Raw genomic sequence first — 25,274 nt, forward strand, 5'->3', positions numbered from 1 at the left:
TCTCACATATGTTACCATCACATAGCTTACACAGTACAGGCAATACTGACCCATATCTATACAAATCCCACACATCATTCCACCAATATGTAAACCATTATACTAGTAGATTGATGTCATATTGGTTTATAAATTTACATGAATAATCTTAGCATTCTTAACATGCCCTCTAGATATCATCCCACATGGGATTCATTATATAAATATCTAACTCTCTAGGTACACCCCCCTTTGGGAGAACAAAGACATGTTTTTATCAAGTATCTTGTATTTATTTCCACCCCTAGGGGGAGTTTTTGCTACATCAATGATTTTTACAGATAAATCACCAATATTGGTAAAATGTATGAGGTTAAAGTGTCTCGCCACTGTTGAATCTTTACAGTAGTTCTTGACATCATCATTGACATGTTCCCTTACCCTCACATTGACTTCTCTTGTCATCTTACCGACGTATTGAACATGACAAATATTGCACTCTAATAAATAGACCGCAAATGTGGTTTTGCAGTTGGCATAAAAACAGAATTTATGCTTACCTGATAAATTACTTTCTCCAACGGTGTGTCCGGTCCACGGCGTCATCCTTACTTGTGGGATATTCTCTTCCCCAACAGGAAATGGCAAAGAGCCCAGCAAAGCTGGTCACATGATCCCTCCTAGGCTCCGCCTACCCCAGTCATTCGACCGACGTAAAGGAGGAATATGCATAGGAGAAATCATATGATACCGTGGTGACTGTAGTTAGAGAAAATAATTCATCAGACCTGATTAAAAAAACCAGGGCGGGCCGTGGACCGGACACACCGTTGGAGAAAGTAATTTATCAGGTAAGCATAAATTCTGTTTTCTCCAACATAGGTGTGTCCGGTCCACGGCGTCATCCTTACTTGTGGGAACCAATACCAAAGCTTTAGGACACGGATGATGGGAGGGAGCAAATCAGGTCACCTAGATGGAAGGCACCACGGCTTGCAAAACCTTTCTCCCAAAAATAGCCTCAGAAGAAGCAAAAGTATCAAATTTGTAAAATTTGGTAAAAGTGTGCAGTGAAGACCAAGTCGCTGCCTTACATATCTGATCAACAGAAGCCTCGTTCTTGAAGGCCCATGTGGAAGCCACAGCCCTAGTGGAGTGAGCTGTGATTCTTTCAGGAGGCTGCCGTCCGGCAGTCTCATAAGCCAATCGGATGATGCTTTTAAGCCAAAAAGAGAGAGAGGTAGAAGTTGCTTTTTGACCTCTCCTTTTACCAGAATAAACAACAAACAAAGAAGATGTTTGTCTGAAATCCTTTGTAGCCTCTAAATAGAATTTTAGAGCACGAACTACATCCAAATTGTGTAACAAACGTTCCTTCTTCGAAACTGGATTCGGACACAAAGAAGGCACAACTATCTCCTGGTTAATGTTTTTGTTAGAAACAACTTTCGGAAGAAAACCAGGTTTAGTACGCAAAACCACCTTATCTGCATGGAACACCAGATAAGGAGGAGAACACTGCAGAGCAGATAACTCTGAAACTCTTCTAGCAGAAGAAATTGCAACCAAAAACAAAACTTTCCAAGATAGTAACTTAATATCTACGGAATGTAAGGGTTCAAACGGAACCCCTTGAAGAACTGAAAGAACTAAATTGAGACTCCAAGGAGGAGTCAAAGGTTTGTAAACAGGCTTGATTCTAACCAGAGCCTGAACAAAAGCTTGAACATCTGGCACAGCCGCCAGTTTTTTGTGAAGTAAAACAGATAAAGCAGAAATCTGTCCCTTCAAAGAACTTGCAGATAATCCTTTCTCCAAACCCTCCTGTAGAAAGGATAGAATCTTAGGAATTTTTATCTTGTTCCATGGGAATCCTTTAGATTCACACCAACAAATATATTTTTTCCATATTTTATGGTAAATTTTCCTAGTTACAGGCTTTCTAGCCTGAACAAGAGTATCAATGACAGAATCTGAAAACCCACGCTTTGATAAAATCAAGCGTTCAATCTCCAAGCAGTCAGTTGGAGTGAAGCCAGATTCGGATGTTCGAATGGACCTTGAACAAGAAGGTCCTGTCTCAAAGGTAGCTTCCATGGTGGAGCCGATGACATATTCACCAGGTCTGCATACCAAGTTCTGCGTAGCCACGCAGGAGCTATCAAGATCACCAAAGCCCTCTCCTGATTGATCCTGGCTACCAGCCTGGGAATGAGAGGGAACGGTGGGAATACATAAGCTAGGTTGAAGGTCCAAGGCGCTATCAGTGCATCTACTAGAGTCGCCCTGGGATCCCTGGATCTGGACCCGTAGCAAGGAACCTTGAAGTTCTGACGAGACGCCATCAGGTCCATGTCTGGAATGCCCCATAATTGAGTTATTTGGGCAAAGATTTCCGGATGGAGTTCCCACTCCCCCGGATGGAAAGTCTGACGACTCAGAAAATCCGCTTCCCAATTTTCCACTCCTGGGATGTGGATTGCAGACAAGTGGCAGGAGTGATTCTCCGCCCATTGAATTATTTTGGTCACTTCCTCCATCGCCAGGGAACTCCTTGTTCCCCCCTGATGGTTGATATATGCAACAGTCGTCATGTTGTCTGATTGAAACCTTATGAATTTGGCCTTTGCTAGTTGAGGCCAAGCTTTGAGAGCATTGAATATCGCTCGCAGTTCCAGAATGTTTATCGGGAGAAGAGATTCTTCCCGAGACCATAGACCCTGAGCTTTCAGGGGTTCCCAGACCGCGCCCCAGCCCACCAGACTGGCGTCGGTCGTGACAATGACCCACTCTGGTCTGCGGAAGCTCATTCCCTGTGACAGGTTGTCCAGGTTCAGCCACCAACGGAGTGAATCTCTGGTTCTTTGATCTACTTGGTTCGTCGGAGACAAGTCTGTATAATCCCCATTCCACTGTCTGAGCATGCACAGTTGTAATGGTCTTAGATGAATTCGTGCAAAAGGAACTATGTCCATTGCCGCAACCATCAAACCTATTACTTCCATGCACTGCGCTATGGAAGGAAGAAGAACAGAATGAAGTACTTGACAAGAGCTTAGAAGTTTTGATTTTCTGGCCTCTGTCAGAAAAATCTTCATTTCTAAGGAGTCTATTATTGTTCCCAAGAAGGGAACTCTTGTTGATGGGGACAGAGAACTTTTTTCTATGTTCACTTTCCACCCGTGAGATCTGAGAAAGGCTAGGACAATGTCCGTATGAGCCTTTGCTTTTGACAGACGACGCTTGAATCAGTATGTCGTCCAAGTAAGGTACTACTGCAATGCCCCTTGGTCTTAGCACCGCTAGAAGGGACCCTAGTACCTTTGTGAAAATCCTTGGAGCAGTGGCTAATCCGAATGGAAGTGCCACAAACTGGTAATGCTTGTCCAGAAAGGCGAACCTTAGGAACCGATGATGTTCCTTGTGGATAGGAATATGTAGATACGCATCCTTTAAATCCACCGTGGTCATGAATTGACCTTCCTGGATGGTAGGAAGAATTGTTCGAATGGTTTCCATCTTGAACGATGGAACCCTGAGAAATTTGTTTAGAATCTTGAGATCTAAAATTGGTCTGAATGTTCCTTCTTTTTTGGGAACTATGAACAGATTGGAGTAAAACCCCATCCCTTGTTCTCCTAATGGAACAGGATGAATCACTCCCATTCTTAACAGGTCTTCTACACAATGTAAGAATGCCTGTCTTTTTATTTGGTTTGAAGACAATTGAGACCTGTGGAACCTCCCCCTTGGGGGTAGTTCCTTGAATTCCAGGAGATAACCTTGAGAAACTATTTCTAGCGCCCAAGGATCCTGAACATCTCTTGCCCAAGCCTGAGCAAAGAGAGAGAGTCTGCCCCCCACCAGATCCGGTCCCGGATCGGGGGCCAACACTTCATGCTGTTTTAGTAGCAGTGGCAGGTTTCTTGGCCTGCTTACCCTTGTTCCAGCCTTGCATCGGTCTCCAGGCTGGTTTGGTTTGAGAACTATTACCCTCTTGCTTAGAGGGTGTAGAATTTGAGGCTGGTCCGTTTCTGCGAAAGGGACGAAAATTTGGCTTATTTTTAGCCTTAAAAGACCTATCCTGAGGAAGGGCGTGGCCCTTTCCCCCAGTGATGTCTGAAATAATCTCTTTCAAGTCAGGGCCAAACAGCGTTTTACCTTTGAAAGGGATGTTAAGCAATTTGTTCTTGGAGGACACATCCGCTGACCAAGACTTTAGCCAAAGCGCTCTGCGCGCCACAATAGCAAAACCTGAATTTTTCGTCGCTAATCTAGCTAATTGCAAAGTGGCGTCTAAGATAAAAGAGTTAGCCAATTTAAGTGCTTGAACTCTGTCCATAACCTCCTCATACGAAGAGTCTTTATTGAGCGACTTTTCTAGTTCTTCGAACCAGAAACACGCTGCTGTAGTGACAGGAACAATGCATGAAATTGGTTGTAGAAGGTAACCTTGCTGAACAAACATCTTTTTAAGCAAACCCTCTAATTTTTTATCCATAGGATCTTTGAAAGCACAACTATCTTCTATAGGGATAGTAGTACGTTTGTTTAGAGTAGAAACCGCCCCCTCGACCTTGGGGACTGTCTGCCATAAGTCCTTTCTGGGGTCGACCATAGGAAATAATTTTTTAAATATAGGGGGAGGAACAAAAAGGTATGCCGGGCCTTTCCCATTCCTTATTTACAATGTCCGCCACCCGCTTGGGTATAGGAAAAGCATCGGGGGGCACCGGGACCTCTAGGAACTTGTCCATCTTACATAACTTCTCTGGAATGACCAAATTGTCACAATCATCCAGAGTAGATAACACCTCCTTAAGCAGAGCGCGGAGATGTTCTAATTTAAATTTAAAAGTAATAACATCAGGTTCAGCTTGTTGAGAAATTTTTCCTGAATCTGAAATTTCTCCCTCAGACAAAACCTCCCTCCTGGCCCCTTCAGATTGGTGTGAGGGTATGTCAGAACCATTATCATCAGCGTATTCATGCTCTTCAGTATCTAAAACAGAGCAATCGCGCTTTCTCTGATAAGTAGGCATTTTGGACAAAATGTTTTTAATAGAATTATCCATTACAGCCGTTAATTGTTGCATAGAAAGAAGGATTGGCGCACTAGATGTACTAGGGGCCTCTTGTGTGGGCAAGACTGGTGTAGACACAGAAGGGGATGATGCAGTACCATGCTTACTCCCCTCGCTTGAGGAATCATTTTGGGCAACATCATTATCAGTGGCATCATTGTCCCTACTTTATTTGGACACTATGTCACATTCATCACATATATTTAAATGGGGAGGAACCTTGGCTTCCAAACATACAGAACATCGTCTATCTGATGGTTCAGACATGTTAACAGGCATAAACTTGATAACAAAGCACAAAAAACGTTTTAAAATAAAACCGTTACTGTCACTTTAAATTTTAAACTGAACACACTTTATTACTGAATATGTGAAAAAGTATGAAGGAATTGTTCAAAATTCACCAAAATTTCACCAGTGTCTTAAAGCCTTAAAAGTATTGCACACCAAATTTGAAAGCTTTAACTCTTAAAATAACGGAACCGGAGCCGTTTTTACATTTAACCCCTATACAGTCCCTGGTATCTGCTTTGCTGAGACCCAACTAAGCCCAGAGGGGAATACGATACCAAATGACGCCTTCAATAAGCTTTTTCAGTGGTTCTTAGCTCCTCACACATGCATCTGCATGCCTTGCTTTCCAAAAACAACTGCGCATTAGTGGCGCGAAAATGAGGCTCTGCCTATGACTAGAAAAGGCCCCCAGTGAAAAAGGTGTCCAATACAGTGCCTGCCGTTTTTTTAATACATCCCCAAGATTAAAAGAACTATTTATAGTTATAATCCACTAAATATACTTATAAAGTAATCGTTTTAGCCCAGAAAAATGTCTACCAGTCTTTAAAGCCCTTGTGAAGCCCTTTATTCTTATACTAAACAAAGAAAATGGCTTACCGGTTCCCATAGGGAAAATGACAGCTTCCAGCATTACCAAGTCTTGTTAGAAATGTGTCATACCTCAAGCAGCAAAAGTCTGCCCACTGTTTCCCCCAACTGAAGTTAATTCATCTCAACAGTCCTGTGTGGAAACAGCCATCGATTTTAGTAACGGTTGCTAAAATCATTTTCCTCTTACAAACAGAAATCTTCATCTCTTTTCTGTTTCAGAGTAAATAGTACATACCAGCACTATTTTAAAATAACAAACTCTTGATTGAAGAATAAAACTACATTTAAACACCAAAAAACTCTTAGCCATCTCCGTGGAGATGTTGCCTGTGCAACGGCAAAGAGAATGACTGGGGTAGGCGGAGCCTAGGAGGGATCATGTGACCAGCTTTGCTGGGCTCTTTGCCATTTCCTGTTGGGGAAGAGAATATCCCACAAGTAAGGATGACGCCGTGGACCGGACACACCTATGTTGGAGAAATCCAATTTCATAGGTCACTTCATCAACAAATGTTAGTTACACTCATCATGCTGCATGTTAAACATGTTCTTGCTCCACATTTAAAATTCCCTTTCCTTCTTAACCAGTGATCACCCCTGGTGATCATTGTATTTGGAACCAATCTAGATGCCAAGGTCAGTGTTTTTTTTACAAACTTACATTTGTCAATATGGCTTTGTAGTACAATATCACCCCCAAGTATTGGTAAATTCGTTTTAAGAATGTTGACTGTGGAAATTGATTTGTGTACTCAGTAGTGAATACAATACTATCATTAAATGAGCTTTGGGGTGTTGTTTTCAGCCGTTTTTCTTATTGCCATTATATTGATTTCTAATTTGGCTTTCTCTAATTCATCATTGGTGTTACACAAGAAACTTATCAAAGCCAGCTTCATCAAGAGGTTCATGAATGATCAAAATAAGATCATCAATGAACCTCCTCTAATAAAGTATCTTATCCGTATGCTCTTTGTACTCATTGTTATACATATACTTCATTTCCCAAAAACCTACATACAAATTGGCGAAACAGGGGGCGAATTTCGCCCCAATCGCCGTTCCACAACATTGAAGATAGAATTTTTCATTAAATGTTAGAAAACCCTAGTGTGGGCTCTGACTCTGAATTTGGGGGGGGGGGGGGTGAGGTGGTACTTATAAATTTAATTTAATGCTCCAAGGAGCAAGCCAGGATAAGTTGCTGTAATATGTATAAATGAGTTTGTCCATATAGATTGAGGAGCAGGTTCTGCTGAAATAAAAGTAACAATTTTTTTTTTCCAGAAACAAGTAAGATGCACATTGTATCTAGTACACACTGTACCTAGCACACGCCGTACCCAACACGCATTATACCCAGCACACGCCGTAAACCAACACGCATTATACCACGCCGTACCCAACACGCATTATACCACGCCGTACCCAACACGCATTATACCACGCCGTACCCAACGCGCATTATACCACGCCGTACCCAACGCGCATTATACCACGCCGTACCCAACGCGCATTATACCACGCCGTACCCAACGCGCATTATACCACGCCGTACCCAACGCGCATTATACCACGCCATACCCAACGCGCATTATGCCCAGCACACGCCGTATCCACTGTACCTAGCTCACATGATATCTAGCTCACGCCGTACCCGGCACCCGCCTTGCCTAGCACCCGCCGTACCCAGCACACATTGAACCTAGCACACATTATACCCAGCATACACTGCACCCAGCACACACCATACCCAGCTCACACTGTGCCTAACACACACAGTACCCAGCAGAAACAATAGCTAGCACAAACAGAACCCAGCACACACCGTAGCCAGCACAAACATTAACTAGCGCACACAATACCTAGCACACATGGATCCTATCTCACATAGTACATAGTGCACAAAGTCTCAAGACTACTGTATATATGTGTAACATTATGAGCTAAATCATTCCAATTAGCTAGGTGCTTGGGAACAGTATGTACCGGAACCTACAAAGTCGGCCATATAAATAACTAACTTGGGCTGCAAATATCGAGTACAATGGTCCTCACCAGAAAAAGGTAATGAATATTAGGTGGTCCAAGACAGTAGTAAAACTGGAGCTGCAGGATTCAACTTTAGTAATAAAGTTGCATATTGAGAGCCAGGTAAACTTATTGGGGCAACCAGCAATGGTACTTTACCATACCTATGGGTTAGCACAATGAGGGAGACTATGATGTGAATTTAAATGTGCAATCTAATGCCAATCTATGCAATGTTTTAAACAACCAGTATTAGAACAGTTTAAGTATGCACACAGAGAGAAATACCCAACAATAATAAAGGGGTATACTGTCCATTACTAAAGCAGGCTTCTGTCTGTATGGGGAACTCTCTATCCCCTTGTGGCCCAATGACCTTATAAGTATATCAAATTACAGTAATATAAACAAGAACCGACAGTACAGAATAAACTTAAAATAGGTATGTAGGCATAGGATAATAAGGCATTCAGAAATAGCGACCCACAGTTAGATAGACTTAAAGGGACTATAGAGAAAAACAGAATTTATGCTTACCTGATTAATTTCTTTCTTTTGCGATGTACCAAGTCCACGGATTCATCCTAACTTGTGGGATATTGTCCTTCCTGACCGGAAGTAGCAAAGAGAGCACCACAGCAGAGCTGTCTATATAGCTCCCCCCCCCCCTTAACTCCACCCCCCAGTCATTCGACCGAAGGCCAAGGAAGAAAAGGAGAAACTATAAGGTGCAGAGGTGACTGAAGTTTACATAAAAAAATACTGTCTTGAATAGACAGGGCGGGCCGTGGACTCGGTACATCTTGCAAAAGAAAACAGAATTTATGCTTACCTGATAAATTTCTTTCTTTTGCGATGTACCGAGTCCACGGATTCATCCTAACTTGTGGGATACTAATACCAAAGCTTTGGGACACGGATGAAGGGAGGGACAAGACAGGAACCTAAACGGAAGGCACCACTGCTTGCAAAACTTCTCCCAAAAATAGCCTCCGAAGAAGCAAAAGTATCAAATTTGTAAAATTTGGAAAAGGTATGAAGACCAAGTCGCAGCCTTACAAACTTGTTCAACAGAAGCATCATTTTTAAAAGCCCATGTGGAAGCCACCACTCTAGTGGAGTGAGCTGTAATTCTTTCAGGAGGCTGCTGTCCAGCAGTCTCATAAGCCAAACGGATGATGCTTTTCAGCCAAAAGGAAAGAGATAGCCGTAGCCTTTTGACCTCTACGCTTTCCAGCATAGACAACAAACAAAGAAGACGATTGGCGAAAATCTTTGGTTGCCTGCAAATAAAACTTCAAGGCACGAACCACGTCCAAGTTGTGCAACAGACGGTCCTTCTTAGAAGGATTAGGACACAGAGAAGGAACAACAATTTCCTGATTGATATTCCTGTTAGAAACAACCTTAGGGAGGAACACAGGTTTGGTACGCAAAACCACCTTATCAGCATGGAAAACAAGATAAGGCAAGTCACATTGTAATGCAGATAGTTCAGAAACCCTTTGAGCTGAAGAGATAGCAACTAGAAACAGAACTTTCCAAGATAGAAGCTTAATATCTATGGAATGCATGGGTTCAAACGGAACCCCCTGAAGAACTCTAAGAACTAAATTGAGACTCCATGGCGGAGCAACAGGTTTAAACACAGGCTTGATTCTAACTAAAGCCTGACAAAAAGCCAGAATGTCTGGGACATCTGCCAGACGCTTGTGCAACATAATAGACAAAGCAGATATCTGTCCCTTTAAGGAACTAGCGGACAATCCTTTCTCCAATCCTTCTTGGAGAAAAGACAAAATCCTAGGAATCCTGATCTTACTCCATGAGTAGCCTTTGGATTCACACCAAAACAGATATTTACGCCATATCTTATGATAGATCTACCTGGCAACAGGCTTTCGAGTCTGAATCAAGGTATCTATGACCGACTCAGAGAAACCCTGCTTTGATAAAATCAAGTGTTCAATCTCCAAGCAGTCAGTTGCAGAGAAATTAGATTTGGATGCTTGAATGGACCTTGAATCAAAAGGTCCCGTCTCAGTGGGAGAGTCCATGGTGGCAGAGATGACATGTCCACCAGGTCTGCATACCAAGTCCTACGTGGCTACGCAGGGGCTATCAAAATCACCGAAGCTCTCTCCTGTTTGATTCTGGCAATCAGACGCGGAAGGAGAGAGAATGGTGGAAACACTTAAGCCAGGTTGAACGACCAGGGTACTGCTAGAGCATCTATCAGTACTGCCTGAGGATCCCTTGACCTGGATCCATAACGAGGAAGTTTGGGGTTCTGACAAGACGCCATCAGATCCAATTCTGGTGTGCCCCATAGCTGAACCAGTTGAGCAAACACTTCCGGATGGAGCTCCCACTCCCCCGGATGAAAAGTCTGACGACTTAGAAAATATGCCTCCCAGTTCTCCACCCCTGGGATATAGATCGCTGATAGATGGCAAGAGTCAGTCTCTGCCCATCGGATTGCCCTGGAAACTTCTATCATCGCCAAGGAACTCCTTGTTCCCCCTGATGATTGATATAAGCTACAGTCGTGATGTTGTCCGGCTGAAACCTGATGAATCCGGCCGAAGCCAGCTGAGGCCACGCCTGAAGAGCATTGAATATCGCTCTTAATTCCAGAATATTTATCGGTAGGAGGGCCTCCTCCTGAGTCCACAAACCCTGTGCTTTCAGGGAATTCCAGACTGCACCCCAGCCCAGTAGGCTGGCGTCCGTCGTCACAATAACCCACGCTGGCCTGCGGAAACACATTCCCCTGGACAGGTAATCCTGTGACAACCACCAAAGAAGAGAGTCTCTGGTCTCTTGATCCAGATTTATCTGAGGAGATAAATCTGCATAATTCCCATTACACTGTTTGAGCATGCATAGTTGCAGTGGTCTGAGATGCAAGCGAGCAAACGGAACTATGTCCATTGCCGCCAGAAGGGACCCTAGCACCTTTGTGACGATTCTTGGCGCTGTGGCCAACCCGAAGGGAAGAGCCACAAACTGGTAATGCCTGTCTAGAAAGGCAAACCTGAGGAACTGGTGATGATCTTTGTGGATAGGAATGTGTAGATACGCATCCTTTAGATCCACGGTAGTCATATTGACCCTCCTGGATCATTGGTAAAATAGTCCGAATGGTCTCCATCTTGAAGGATGGAACTCTTAGGGATTGGTTTAGGATCTTGAGATCTAGAATTGGTCTGAAGGTTCCCTCTTTTTTGGGAACCACAAACAGATTGTAGTAGAAACCTTGCCCCTGTTCTGTTTTCGGAACTGGGCAGATCACTCCCATGGTAAAAAGGTCTTCTACACAGCGTAAGAACACCTCTCTTTTTGTCTGGTTTACAGACAATTGAGAAAGATGGAACCTCCCCCTTGGAGGAGAATCTTTGAAATCTAGGAGACACCCCTGGGTTACAATTTCTACGGCCCAGGAGTCCTGAACGTCTCTTACCCAGGCCTGAGCAAAGAGAGAGAAAGTCTGCCCCCTACTTGATCCGGTTCGGATCGGGGGCTACCCCTTCATGCTGTCTTAGTGGCAGCAGCAGGCTTTTTGGCCTGTTTACCCTTGTTCCAAGCCTGGTTAGGTCTTCAGGTTGGCTTGGATTGAGCAAAGTTCCCCTCTAGCTTTGCAGCAGGGGAAGAGGAAGCGGGACCACCCTTGAAGTTTCGAAAGGAACGAAAATGATTTTCTTTGGGCCTTGTCTTATTTGACTTATCTTGAGGGAGGGCATGAAATGATCTCTTTCAGTGCAGGCCCGAATAGGGTCTTACCTTTGAAAGGGATGGTCAAAAGCTTAGATTTAGATGACACATCAGCTGACCAGGACTTAAGCCATAACGCTCTTTGCGCTAAAATGGCAAAACCTGAATTCTTTGCCGCTAACTAAGCAAGATGAAAAGCGGTGTCTGTAATAAAAGAATTAGCCAACTTAAGGGCCTTAATTCTGTCCAAAATATCATCTAGTGGGGTCTCCATCTGAAGAGCCTCTTCTAGAGCCTCAAACCAAAAAGCAGCTGCGGTGGGTAACCGAACAATGCACGCTATAGGTTGAAGAAGAAAACCATGATGAACAAAAATTTTCTTTAGGAGACCCTCTTAACTTTTTATCCATAGGATCAATGAAAGCACAACTGTCTTCAATAGGTATAGTTGTACGCTTAGCCAAAGTAGAAATAGCTCCCGCCACCTTAGGGACCGTCTGCCATGAGTCCTTTATGGTGTCAGAAATGGGGAACATTTTCTTAAAAACAGGAGGGGGAGCGAACGGAATACCTGGTCTATCCCACTCCTTAGTAACAATGTCCGAAATCCTCTTAGGGACCGGAAAAACATCAGTGTAAACAGGAACCTCTAAATATTTGTCCATTTTACACAATTTCTCTGGAACGACAATAGAGTCACAATCATCCAGAGTAGGCTACTAAAGCATCAGAAGGCTCAGCATTTGTTCTTAACCCAGAGCTACTGCGCTTCCCTTGCAACCCTGGCAGTTTAGATAAAATCTCTGTGAGGGTAGTATTCATAACGGAAGCCATATGTTGCAAGGTGAAAGAATTAGATGCACTAGAAGTACTTGGCGTCGCTTATGCGGGTGTAACTGGTTGTGACACTTGGGGAGAACTAGATGGCAAAACCTGATGTCCTTCTGTCTGAGAATCATTTAATGCCAAATTCTTATAAGTCAAAATATGCTGTTTGCAATTTATAAACATATCAGTACAATTGGGACACATTCTTAGAGGGGGTACCACAATGGCTTCGAAACAAATTGAACAATGAGTTTCCTCAGTGTCAGACATGTTTAACAGGCTAGTAATGAGGCAAGCAAGCTTGGAAAACACTTGGACCAGTAAACACAGCAGATTTGCATAATCAACAGATGCAAGACAACAAGACAATACAATAGCATTTACTCTGAATTTCAAATGAGTAGTAGATTCTTTTTTAACACATTTCAAAGTTATGTATATTTCCACTCCCCCTGTACCATGTGATAGCAATCAGCCAATCACAAATGCATATACGTATAGTCTGAGTTCTTGCACATGCTCAATAGGAGTTGGTGACTCAAAAGTGTAAATTGGAAAATTGTTTAAAATTACATGCTGTATCTGAATCATGAAAATGTAATAAAACCTGAGTGTCCCTTTAATGAAAAAAAAACACAATTTGCAAAAACGGTACTGTACCTTTGAGAAAAAAAAAAGGCATACACAAACTGCAAAACAGGTTAAAATTGCATTCAAAAATTCCGAAATTTTAACAGTACACCCACTAAGCTTTAGAAGGATTGCACAAAGCAATAGACCCCCAAATGAAAAAAACGGATTGATAAGTGTCTAAAACCGGTTAAAAACCCCTACCTGCCCTTAGGAAGCGATAATATGGGGTTTAAAGCTTCAATTAGTCCCTCAGAAGACTCTCAGGAGAAGTTGTTTGCTGCTTGTAAATGTAGGCCCCGCCCACCTCACTCGATGTTGCTGGGGCCTACACAAAACTAACAAACCCTGCCTGAAAGCCATGTGGGTTATAAACAACCCCAAAGAACCCTCAAGCAAATGTCCCATAAAACAGAAAACGTTACTCCCAGACATAAAAACAACGTTTGTCCCAAATTCACATAAACTGAGTGCCCACAAAAAATTAACCCTTTATGCAAGCTAGTAAAAACCTGATAACACTAGGATAACTGCTTCCCCTTCCCCTAATGGGGACACTGTCAGCCTTTCTAAGTTAACACAGTCTCTGCAGAAAATATGACTGAACATACCTCATTGCTGTATAGCAAGAAACCGTTCCTCACACTGAAGTTTTCCTGTACTCCTCAGCTCATGTGGGAACAGCAGTGGACCTTAATTACAAATGCTAAGATCATCATCCTCCAGGCAGAAATCTTCATCTATGTCCTGCCTGAGAGTAAATAGTACAACACCGGTACCATTTAAAAATAAACTCTTGATTGAAGATAAAATAAAACTAACAGTTTAACACCTCTTCTCTTTACCCTTCCTGCTTAGAGCAAGCAAAGAGAATGACTGGGGGTGGAGTTAAGGGGGGAGCTATATAGACAGCTCTGCTGTGGTGCTCTCTTTGCTACTTCCTGTCAGGAAGGACAATATCCCACAAGTTAGGATGAATCCGTGGACTCGGTACATCTTGCAAAAGAAAGAGTAGACACTAATGGAGGTTTGAAGGGGTGTAGAAGTACCCTGGAGGGAACACTGCAATTACCCCACGCCAGTTCTTAACAGGGGGCAGAGGGTCCCATATGTGTCCAGTTGCGACATGACTACATAACAATGCAGACTTAAAAGCATCAAGATAGGTGGGTAGTGTGTCGATTGTTCTGTAAAGCTCCAGGGTCCCTGAGGTGACATGGTCAGTATTCCAGGATTCAGATTAGCAGCCTTATCACTTTAAGTTCACATTTCTCCGGTCTGTCGCCGATGACTTCTCCCACAGAACCCGACCGTGAGCTGCGATAAAAGTGAGACCAGTCTCACAGCTGCTGTATCTTGCAGATGAATAATTATTGATCCCAAGCTACCATTAAGGCCAAAATGCTGAGTTACTGTAGAATTCAACTCCGATCTAGGAGCGGTGTCTCCGCATTGAAAGGCGCGGTCTACCAGACCACCGGTTACACTGGGTCCTGTTGGGAGTTGACCGCCACTTAGTCTGCGGCCTGCTTAAGATGGCGCCGCTCACCCAGACACGGAAGCCGAGTAGCGCTCTGCAAACTGCTCCGTGTTCCGGGCAAAGGAGCGCTCTGGTGGGGGAGCTCCGATTAGGGAGTTTAAGGTGGTGGTTCTTCAGGTGACGACTCCACTTGTCAGTAGTCGGTTCAGTCGCGATCTGTAGCACGTGGAAATTGCCTGATGCAGTGCAGGTGTGAAAATGTAACTGCTACTCGGCTCAGGTTATCCGCCAGACTATTGTAAGGTGAGTTTAGGAATTGACCTGGTGTAAACTTTTAGGTCATAAATGCGAATACGAAGGACAATTTGTTAAGGTTTTTGAGGAGCTCTCCCAAAATGCGACCTGCTTCCTCCCATGTTGGCTCCACCCCCCATGTATTTTTTTTTTATGTTTCATGTAGTAATTTGATTTTGACATTAAAGAGTTAATATGTGATCACATATGGCCAGCATAAAAGAGGGTCATAGGTGTACTATCCTCAGTCTATGAGGAAGCGCCACTAGGGGGCGCGAAATGTGTCAGCCGATTTGCCCATGTTTGTACTTTTGCCAATTTGTTAAATAAACGTCTTATCACACTGCTGTGCTGCTGGACTTTTTCTATCATGTTATCTCTGTACACTGAGCAATACTCAGGTATCTATGTCAATTAAAGTGATGGTAAACTCTCCCCTTTTTAAAACCAGATCTGGAATGTTAGTGATATTTTAGATGGAGTTTAATTTAAACCATTGGCTCACAGAAAAATTGACTTTTCAAGAGGGCAGCAGAGCGCAGGGTATTTGAATTTTGTATCTCTATTAAAACTTTATAGCACATCTCTGTAACAACTGGAATGAAATTCCATCTAAAATATCACTGACATTCCGGATCTGATTTTAAAAACTTAAATTATGCTTACCTGCTAATTTTCTTTTCTTCTGACGGGGAGAGTATACAGCTGCATTCATTACTTTTGGGAATTCAGAACCTGGCCACCAGGAGGAGGCAAAGACATCCCAGCCTTCCCCACTTCCCTCATCCCCCAGTCATTCTGCCAAGGGAACAAGGAACAGTAGGAGAAGAAATATCAGGGTGAAAAATGTGCCAGAAGAATAAAATAAATGGCCGCCACATATAAGAACATGGGTGGAGAGTTGTGGACTCTCCCCGTCAGAAGAAAAGAAAATTATCAGTTAAGCATAATTTAAGTTTTTCCTTCTTAAAACGGGGAGAGTCCACAGCAGTATTCATTACTTTTGGGAAAACAATACCCAAGCTATAGAGGAAACTGAATGCAAAAAAAGGGAGGGCAGACAAGGCGGCCCATTCGGAGGGCACTAAAGCCTGAAATTACCCCAACACTTGACAAAAACTAACTGCTTCACCAGAAACAGAAGGATAAAACCTGAAAGGACCAGGTAAATGCCCATCAGTTAAAACCAGCAAGGCCCTAGTTAGAGACAGCTCAGAATCAGATTCCGCCGAGCACAAAGCCTCCAAGGAGACAAGTCCCGCAGGCTCCAAGCCCACACTAAAAAAAAAGCAAAAAAAAAATAAAAAAAAAAATAAAGAGGTAAGGGGACCTCCACATACCCCCTGAAGGGAATAGGAAGAACTCAACATAGATCTAAAGACCAACAAGCTAGGGTAAAAGGAACCCTAGTCTAACTCCAAGCGCAAACCAAGGTTGCAGCAGGACAAAAACGCATAGAGAACGAACTCCAACGACCGAACAAAGGAGGAGGGGGGGAAAAAACCACCCCTATCTGAACGGAAGTCCAAGGGACCATGTAACGTCCCAACCCTGGAGACCTAGAGAGACAAGGTAGACCCCATCCCTCACACAGCGTGCAATCCGCACTATGAAAAAGCGACCAAGGCACAAAAACCATCTCCGGGAACCGCCTAAAAATAGCAGTATAATCTTATCGTGCTCCAGAAGAAGCTACTGGCTTCCCTCTGCAACAGAAGTCTAGCAGAGTCCAGCCATTAACCCTAGCCAAGAAAGCTAGGACCTGCACCAAGACTCCCACACAGGAAAAATTCCCAAAGGAGTGCAGAAACTCACTCCCTCTCAGGAAAAACAAGGAAGAGGAGAGCATCCAAAACCAGCAGAGAAAGCCCCCTGCCGAGGAAAGAAACCCAGTGAAGCCTCCCAGTTAAGGAGGGATCACCAGATCTAAGTAAGATACGCGGTCAAGGCTCAACCAAGCAGACAGACCTCTGACCCCCTCTCCGAGGCAACGGACTCAGCAACAAAGCAACTGGCAATGTCTGAAGGCAGGGAAAGAAACCATTCCCCTGACCACCCAGATCCTCAGCAAACTCCACCATTTGCTAACAAGGACTGGCATGCTAACCAACTAAGCTATGACAGAACATAGGACGAGCTCAGGTTCCAGCCACAGATACTTGCCCTACAAGAAGGGACACTGCCAGGCAAAAGAGACTACACTCAAACAACAGTGACGGCACGATACCAGAATCCCACCCTTCATGACATCCTGCACGCAAGGCAGGGGGGACCTCCGGGGCACTAGGTGGATACTGTAGTATGCCCCAATTTCCCTAAGGGGAGGAGAAAGCACAATATATAACCGCTCACCTGCCCACAAGCATGGAATGTGCGGCAGCAGACAGACGGTAAAAGCAATACCGATTGTAGAGGGACCATATGGCTGCAACACCCGGTTCAGTAGAAGGCAAACCGCCATTGTGCACACTTTTGAGGTGAAAATAGCTGCAACAGATTGTAACTGCAATCTCCCGCTTGCTAGGCGCTAAATGACCCATCAGGCTATTTCCAAATCTCTGTTAAGAGAAAAACAAAACCCCCTGAAAGGGCAAGTAGAAATATCAGAACCGGAAGGACTGAACAGCCCAAGACCCATCTAAGAGATTCCGTCAGATATCCAGGACAAGAACATGTCCGGAAAACCAGACATCTGGAGAACGGAGCCGGCTAACAAGGTAGTAACCCCCGAGGAACTATAGGGATACCACATACAGAGAACCTGAACCCAATGAGATGCCACCACAGCCACATCCAAAGGTCCTCAGACACTGGACGTTCGCTAAGCATCCCAGAGACAGAGAGCATATCTCCTAAAGGCTTGAGGGACAACACCCCAGAGTTAGCACTCAAAACTAGATAATCCAGTTTAAGATAAAATAGTCTCCAAACAATCCTTTCAGGATCAACCTCCCGTAAACACCCATAGCTCAAGGAATTAACTATGGACGAGCCTCACAATTCCTGGCGAGCGACAGATAAAGCCGAGACATCTTTAAAGTTGTTTCAGTTGTTTTGACAGACTTGCATTTTAGCCAATCCGTGCTCACTCCAGGGTAACTTCACGTGCATGAGCTCAATGTTATCTATATGAAACACATGAACTAATGCCCCCTAGTGGTCAAAATTAGCATATGAACCTCCTAGGTTTAGCTATCAACTAAGAATACCAAGAGTACAAAGCAAAATTGTTGATAAAAGTAAACGCATTCTCCAGAGCCCCAAAACAAGGGAGCAGACAAGAAACAGTAGGTGGAAGAAAAAGGCCATAAATGCCTGAACTTCCCAAACATATTACCCCCAACCAGCCACAAGAAGGGAAGTAAAAAGTAGCCTAAGACATCTCAACCCCTTAAGGAAGAGTTACCATCATCAAGGCATCAAAAAATACATTCAATAAGAATACCATAGAGGAGAGAAAATCCCCCAACCTGGTACTCTAAGGCCAAAGGACCTCTGGAACCCCCAGAGTAATCTTTAGCAGGATCCCTTCTGGAACCCTGCCGACAATCAGGAACAGGACAATGAGGACTGAGTACAATTCCCCCGATGCCCCACTCAGAGGAAGAAACGAGAACCAGCCTGACGTCAAGGAACAAAAGGCCTTCTCTAACATGCTCTAGCCTTGCAAGGGGCAGAGCCGCAAAACATTTTTTTTTTAAAAAATCATGGATGATTCTCTCCACAGAAAACTTTAGTAAAGCGAAAGCTTTATTCGATCTGAAGAGAAACCAGAGAATGAACTCCTCATCCGAGAGAGCAACTCACCACTCAAACAGGACTGCCAGTCATACCGGCACCACATGGATGATATAGACCTTAAGGAACAGAAATTAGTGCCCGATCAGGATCAGACTGCTACATAGGGCACTCAGAACTGACCTAGGCCACAGAAAAATTGAAACCCCAATAGGAATTGACAAAAGGAACTATAGACATAATGTACTAACACCTTAACATGCAACTTCTGCGGAAGTGCCCAATCGACCACAAAATCGCTAGTATCAAATGAAATGTTTCCAAACGAAAAAATTATAAACAGATATGAGCTGCTCAAAAGAAATAAAATACATCCTAACCAGATCAAAGAAATAGAGGGCAGCACCCACAGGTGAACGCCCAAGAAGAATGGGCACAATAACAGGACCAGCCAGCCAATCAGAGACCCCATTCTCTAGAAGCTCAGAACTGGAATAGGATACCCAAAAAAGAAAGTAAATATGAGACAAGGAGATTAACTTCATCCCCCCATGTGTAACCCAGCTTGCTGTCTGGAACAGAAGACTGAGGATCCCTCAAACCATTAGGACTGGGATCCTACAGCACCACCAAAACATGCCACAGGAGGACACGAAGGTGCGCCAGTCTAACGAAAAGCAAGACTTATCTCCGCCGAGGCAACTGCGACCCCGAGGGTTGGGCCCCTGACGCTTCAGAGGAAACCGCGTCCCCAGATGGCTGATCTGACCCAGACGATCCCACTCCTGACAAGCCCGGGTTAACAGAACACAGACAGTAACTCAAACACCTCCCTCCCAGGAAGTTATAGATGTGCCAACGCCAAAGATATGGCCATGCGGAACCGTGCCGTAACCTCTGGAGAAAACAAGCTGCCGTCTGGAGAAGGGGTATCGGCATTAGAGACCTGCTTGTGTAGCTAAGGAAGGTTCTAGGGCACACGCCTCATGGGATGTGTGAGCCCCAGGGGCGGAAGGCTCGGCGGACTCCAAGTTCCCTGTTGCGGATAAAGAGAGCACTCTAAAGCGGCATTCGGAACATAACTGATAGGCATTGATTACCCGGGCCATCTCATACTCTTTGCAAGAAGTAGAATCTGAATCAAACATCCGTCTCCAAAAATCAGAATCCTCCATAACTTGGATTGAAGAATAAAATAAAAACAGCACCTTACACCCCAATAGCTGGGGCACTCGCCACTTCCTGGGACCCAGACAACTAGCGAAACAGACTCTCTCCTTCGCCACGGGGTCAGGAATACGGAAATGGAGTGCAGAACAAGACCACGCCTAGTCACAAGGTACATCGTGTAGGCCAGAGGAAAGCGCGCCAAGGCCACAAGAGCCGCGGTCTGACAAAAAAAAGGCTGTTATGTTCCGATATAGCCACGAGCCCAAGCGTCACTTCACATTAGCAGACAGTATCACATAACAAACATGATTAAAATCCCCAGCTGTTCAAAAAAAAAAACCTTCAAGAGATATTACCCCTTGATTCCATAAAAATAAAGGAGTCCCACTGAGACCCTGACTTCTTCGTTTACATTACATTCACACATTGAAGTAAAATGAAACGATATTACCGGAATCTACGCGGTGGAACAGGAACACGGCCCTTCAAGTGTGACAGATGATAGCCTCGCTTCTGACATTGACTTGAGTGAAGAAAAAGGAAATTTATGCTTACCTGATAAATTGATTTCTTCTAAGATACGAGTCCACGGATTCATCCTTTACTTGTGGGATATTATCCTCCTGCTAACAGGAAGTGGCAAAGAGCACCACAGCAGAGCTGTCTATATAGCTCCTCCCTTGACTCCACCCCCCAGTCATTCGACCGAAGGTATAGGAAGAAAAAGGAGAAACGAAAAGGTGCAGAGGTGACTGAAGTTTTAAACAAAATATAATCTGTCTTAATTTGAGAGGTCGGGCCGTGGACTCGTCGTATCTTAGAAAAAAATCAATTTATCAGGTAAGCATAAATTTCCTTTTCTTCTATAAGATACGACGAGTCCATGGATACGATGAGTCCACGGCTTCATCCTTTACTTGTGGGATACAAAACGAATGCTACAGGACACGGATGAACAGGAGGGACAAGACAGATACCTAAACAGAAGGCACCACTGCTTGAAGAACTTTTCTCCCAAAAATAGCCTCAGAAGAAGCAAAAGTATCAAATTTGGAAAATTTGGAAAAGGTATGAAGGGAAGACCAAGTCGCAGCCTTACAAATCTGTTCAACAGAAGCATCGTTTTTAAAAGCCCACGTGGAAGCCACCGCTCTAGCAGAATGGGCTGTAATCTTTTCAGGAGGCTGCTGTCCAGCAGTCTTGTATGCCAAATGGATGATGCTTTTCAGCCAAAAAGAAAGAGGTAGCCGTAGCTTTTTGCCCTCTACGTTTTCCAGAATAGACAACAAACAGCGAAGATGTTTGACGGAAATCCTTGGTTGCTAGCAAGTAAAACTTCAAGGCACGAACCACGTCCAAGTTATGTAACAGACACTCCTTCTTAGAAGGGTTAGGACACAGAGAAGGAACAACAATTTCCTGATTAATAATCTTGTTAGACACAACCTTAGGAAGGAATCCAGGTTTAGTGCGCAAAACCACCTTATCAGAATGGAATATAAGATAAGGCGAGTCACATTGTAATGCAGATAGCTCAGAAACTCTTCGAGCAGAAGAGATAGCAACTAAAAACAGAACTTTCCAAGATAGAGGTTTAATATCTATGGAATGCATAGGTTCAAACGGAACCCCTTGAAGAACTTTAAGAACTAAATTCAAACTCCATGGCGGAGCAACAGGTTTAAACACAGGCTTACTTCTAACCAAAGCCAGACAAAACGACTGAACGTCTGGGACATCTGCCAGACGCTGATGCAGTAAGATTGACAAAGCAGAAATCTGTCCCTTTAAGGAACTAGCTGATAGCCCCTTCTCCAATCCATCTTGGAGAAAGGTCAAAATCCTAGGAATCCTGATCTTATTCCATGAGTAGCCTTTAGATTCGCACCAATAAAGATATTTACGCCATATCTTATGGTAAATTTTCCTAGTGACAGGCTTTCGAGCCTGAATCAAAGTATCAAATGACCGACTCAGAGAATCCCCGCTTAGATAAAATCAGGCGTTCAATCTCCAGTCAGTCAGCTGCAGAGAAATTAGATTTGGATGTTGGAACGGACCGTGAATAAGAAGGTCCTGTCTCAGTGGCAGTTTCCACGGTGGCAGAGATGACATCTCCACCAGGTCTGCATACCAAGTCCTGCGTGGCCACGCAGGAACTATCAAGATTACCGAAGCCCTCTCCTGTTTGATTCTGGCAATCAGACGAGGAAGAAGAGGAAAATGTGGAAACACATAAGCCAGGTTCAAAAACCAAGGTACTGCTAGAGCATTTATCAGTACTGCTTGAGGATCCCTTGATCTGGACCCGTAACAAGGAAGTTTGGCATTCTGACGAGATGCCATCAGATCCAATTCCGGTGTGCCCCATTGATGAATCAATTGTACAAACACCTCCAGATGGAGCTCCCACTCCCCCGGATGTAAAGTCTGACGACTTAGAAAATCCGCTTTCCAGTTCTCCACTCCTGGGATATATATTGCCGATAGATGGCAAGAGTGAGTCTCTGCCCATCGAATTATCTTGGAAACCTATCATCGCTAGATAACTTTGTTCCCCCTTGTTGATTGATATATGCCACAGTCGTGATACTGTCCGACTGGAATCTTATGAATTTGGCCGAAGCCAGCTGAGGCCACGCTTGAAGCGCATTGAATATCGCTCTCAGTTCCAGAATATTGATTGGTAGTAGGGACTCCTGAGTCCACACACCCTGAGCCTTCAGAGAATTCCAGACTGCACTCCAGCCCAAGAGGCTGGCGTCTGTCGTCACTATGACCCATGCTGGCCTGCGGAAGCACATTCCCTGGGACAGATGATCCTGTGATAACCACCAATGAAATGAGTCTCTGGTCTCTAGATCCAGATTTATCCACTGTCTGAGCATGCACAGCTGTAGTGGTCTGAGATGTAAGAGGGCAAACGGAACTATGTCCATTGCCGCTACCATTAATCCAATTACGGCCGAGGAATGGAATGAAGTGCTTGGCAAGTAGTTAAGATCTTTGATTTTCTGATCTCCGTCAGAAAAATCTTCATGTCTACCGAGTCCATCAGAGTTCCTAGGAATGTTAACTCTTGTCAGAGGAACAAGTGAACTTTTTTTTATGTTCACCTTCCACCTGTGAGTTCTTAGAAAAGTCAGCACGATGTCCATGTGGGATTTGGCTAGATGGCAAGTTGACGCCTGAATCAAGATATCGTCCAGATAGGGCGCCACTGATATGCCCCGCGGTCTTAGAACAGCAACCTAGCACCTTTGTGAAAATTCTGGGAGCTGTGGCCAACCCAAAAGGAAGGGCCACAAACTGGTAATGTTTCTCCAGGAAGGTGAACCTGAGGGACTGGTGATGATCTTTGTGGATAGGAATGTGAAGATACGCATCCTTCAAATCCACGGTGGTCATATATTGACCCTCCTGGATCATTTGTAAAATTGTTCGAATGGTCTCCATCTTGAACAATGGAACTCTGGGAAATTTGTTTAGACTTTTGAGATCTAAAATCGGTCTGAAGGTTCTCACTTTTTTGGGAACCGCGAACAGATTGGAATAAAACCCCTGCCCTTGTTCTAATTTTGGCACTGGGCAAATTACACGCATGGTATATAGGTCTTCTACACAGCGTAAGAACTCCTCTCTTTTTGTCTGGTCTACAGACAAACGTGAAAGATGAAATCTCCCCCTTGGGAGAGAATACTTGAATTCTAGACGATACCCCTGGGACACAATTTCTAATGCCCAGGAATCCTGAACGTCTCTTGCCCAAGCCTGAGCGAAGAGAGAAAGTCTGCCCCCTACTAGATCCGGTCCCGAATCGGGGGCTGCCCCTTCATGCCGTCTTGGTAGCAGCAGTGGGCTTCTTGGCCAGTTTACCTTTATTCCAGGTCTGGTTAGGTCTCCAGACTGACTTGGATTGAGTAAAGTTCCCCTCCTGCTTGGAGGTGGATGAGGAAGCAGCGGGACCGCCTTTAAAGTTTCAAAAGGAACGAAAATTATTCTGTTTGGTCCTTATTTTAACCGTCTTGTCCTGAGGAAGGGCATGACCTTTACCTCCAGTAATGTCAGAAATTATCTCCTTTAGTTCAGGCACGAAAAGGGTCTAACCCTTAAAGGGAATAGCTAAAAGCTTGGATTTAGATGACACATCAGCAGACCATGACTTAAGCCATAACGCTCTACGCGCTAAAATGGCAAAGCCTGCATTCTTTGCCGCTAATTTAGCCATTTGGAAAGCGGCATCTGTAATAAAAGAATTAGCTAGTTTGAGAGCCTTAATTGTATCCAAAATATCATCTAATGGGTCTCAACCTTGAGAGACTCCTCTAGAGCCTCGAACCAAAAAGCTGCTGCAGTAGTAACTGGAAAAATGCATGCTATAGGTTGTAGAAGAAAACCCTGATGAACAATTTATTTAAAAGACCCTCTAATTTTTTTATCCATAGGATCTTTGAAGGCACAACTGTCCTCAATAGGTATATTTGTACGCTTAGCCAGGGTAGAAATAGCTCCCTCCACCTTAGGGACCGTCTGCAACGAATCCCGAATGGTGTCAGATATGGGAAACATTTTCTTAAAAAGTAGGAGGGGGAGAGAACTGAATGCCTGGTCTATCCCATTCCTTAGTAACAATGTCCGAAATTCTTCTAGGGACTGGAAAAAGTAAATTTATGCTTACCTGAAATTAATTTCTTCTATGGTACGACGAGTCCACGGATTCATACTTTACTTGTGGGATATTATCCTCCTGCTAACAGGAAGTGGCAAAGAGCACCACAGCAGAGCTGTCTATATAGCTCCTCCCTTAGCTCCACCCCCCAGCCATTCGACCGAAGGTACAGGAAGAAAAAGGAGAAACTAAAAGGTGCAGAGGTGACTGAAGTTTAAAATAAAAAAATATAATCCGTCTTAAAATGACAGGGCGGGCCGTGGACTTGTCGTACCATAGAAGAAATTAATTTATCAGGTAAGCATAAATTTACTTTTCTTCTATAAGGTACGAAGAGTCCACGGATTCATCCTTTACTTGTGGGATACAATACCAAAGCTACAGGATACGGATGAACGGGAGGGACAAGACAGATGGTTAAAAAGAAGGCACCACTGCTTGAAGAACTTTTCTCCCAAAAATAGCCTCCGAAGAAGCAAAAAGTATTAAAATTTGGAAAAGGTATGAAGCGAAGACCAAGTCGCAGCCTTACAAATCTGTTCAACAGAAGCATCATTTTTAAAAGCCCATGTGGAAGCCACCTCTCTAGTAGAGTGAGCTGTAATCCTTTCAGGAGGCTGCTGTCCAGCAGTCTCGTATGCCAAACGGATGATGCTTTTCAGCCAAAAAGAAAGAGGTAGCCGTAGCTTTTTGACCCCTACGCTTTCCAGAACAAACAACAAATAGAGATGTTTGACGGAAAACCTTGGTCGCTTGTAAGTAAAACTTC

The 25,274-nt window shown here is 44.0% G+C and overlaps 1 protein-coding gene and 1 non-coding gene across 2 annotated transcripts in view; both read right to left on the reverse strand.

The window, feature by feature from the left end:
- VPS37B (VPS37B subunit of ESCRT-I) overlaps positions 1–25,274 on the reverse strand; it is a 78,540-nt gene that overhangs the window by 22,095 nt on the left and 31,171 nt on the right. The gene's annotated exons all lie outside the window — the stretch shown is intronic.
- On the reverse strand, positions 18,589–18,707 carry LOC128650626 (U5 spliceosomal RNA). The gene has a single exon (XR_008400902.1). It is a non-coding gene; the product is annotated as a U5 spliceosomal RNA (small nuclear RNA).

Source organism: Bombina bombina, chromosome 2, assembly GCF_027579735.1.
Source record: "Bombina bombina isolate aBomBom1 chromosome 2, aBomBom1.pri, whole genome shotgun sequence".
NCBI lineage: Eukaryota > Metazoa > Chordata > Amphibia > Anura > Bombinatoridae > Bombina > Bombina bombina.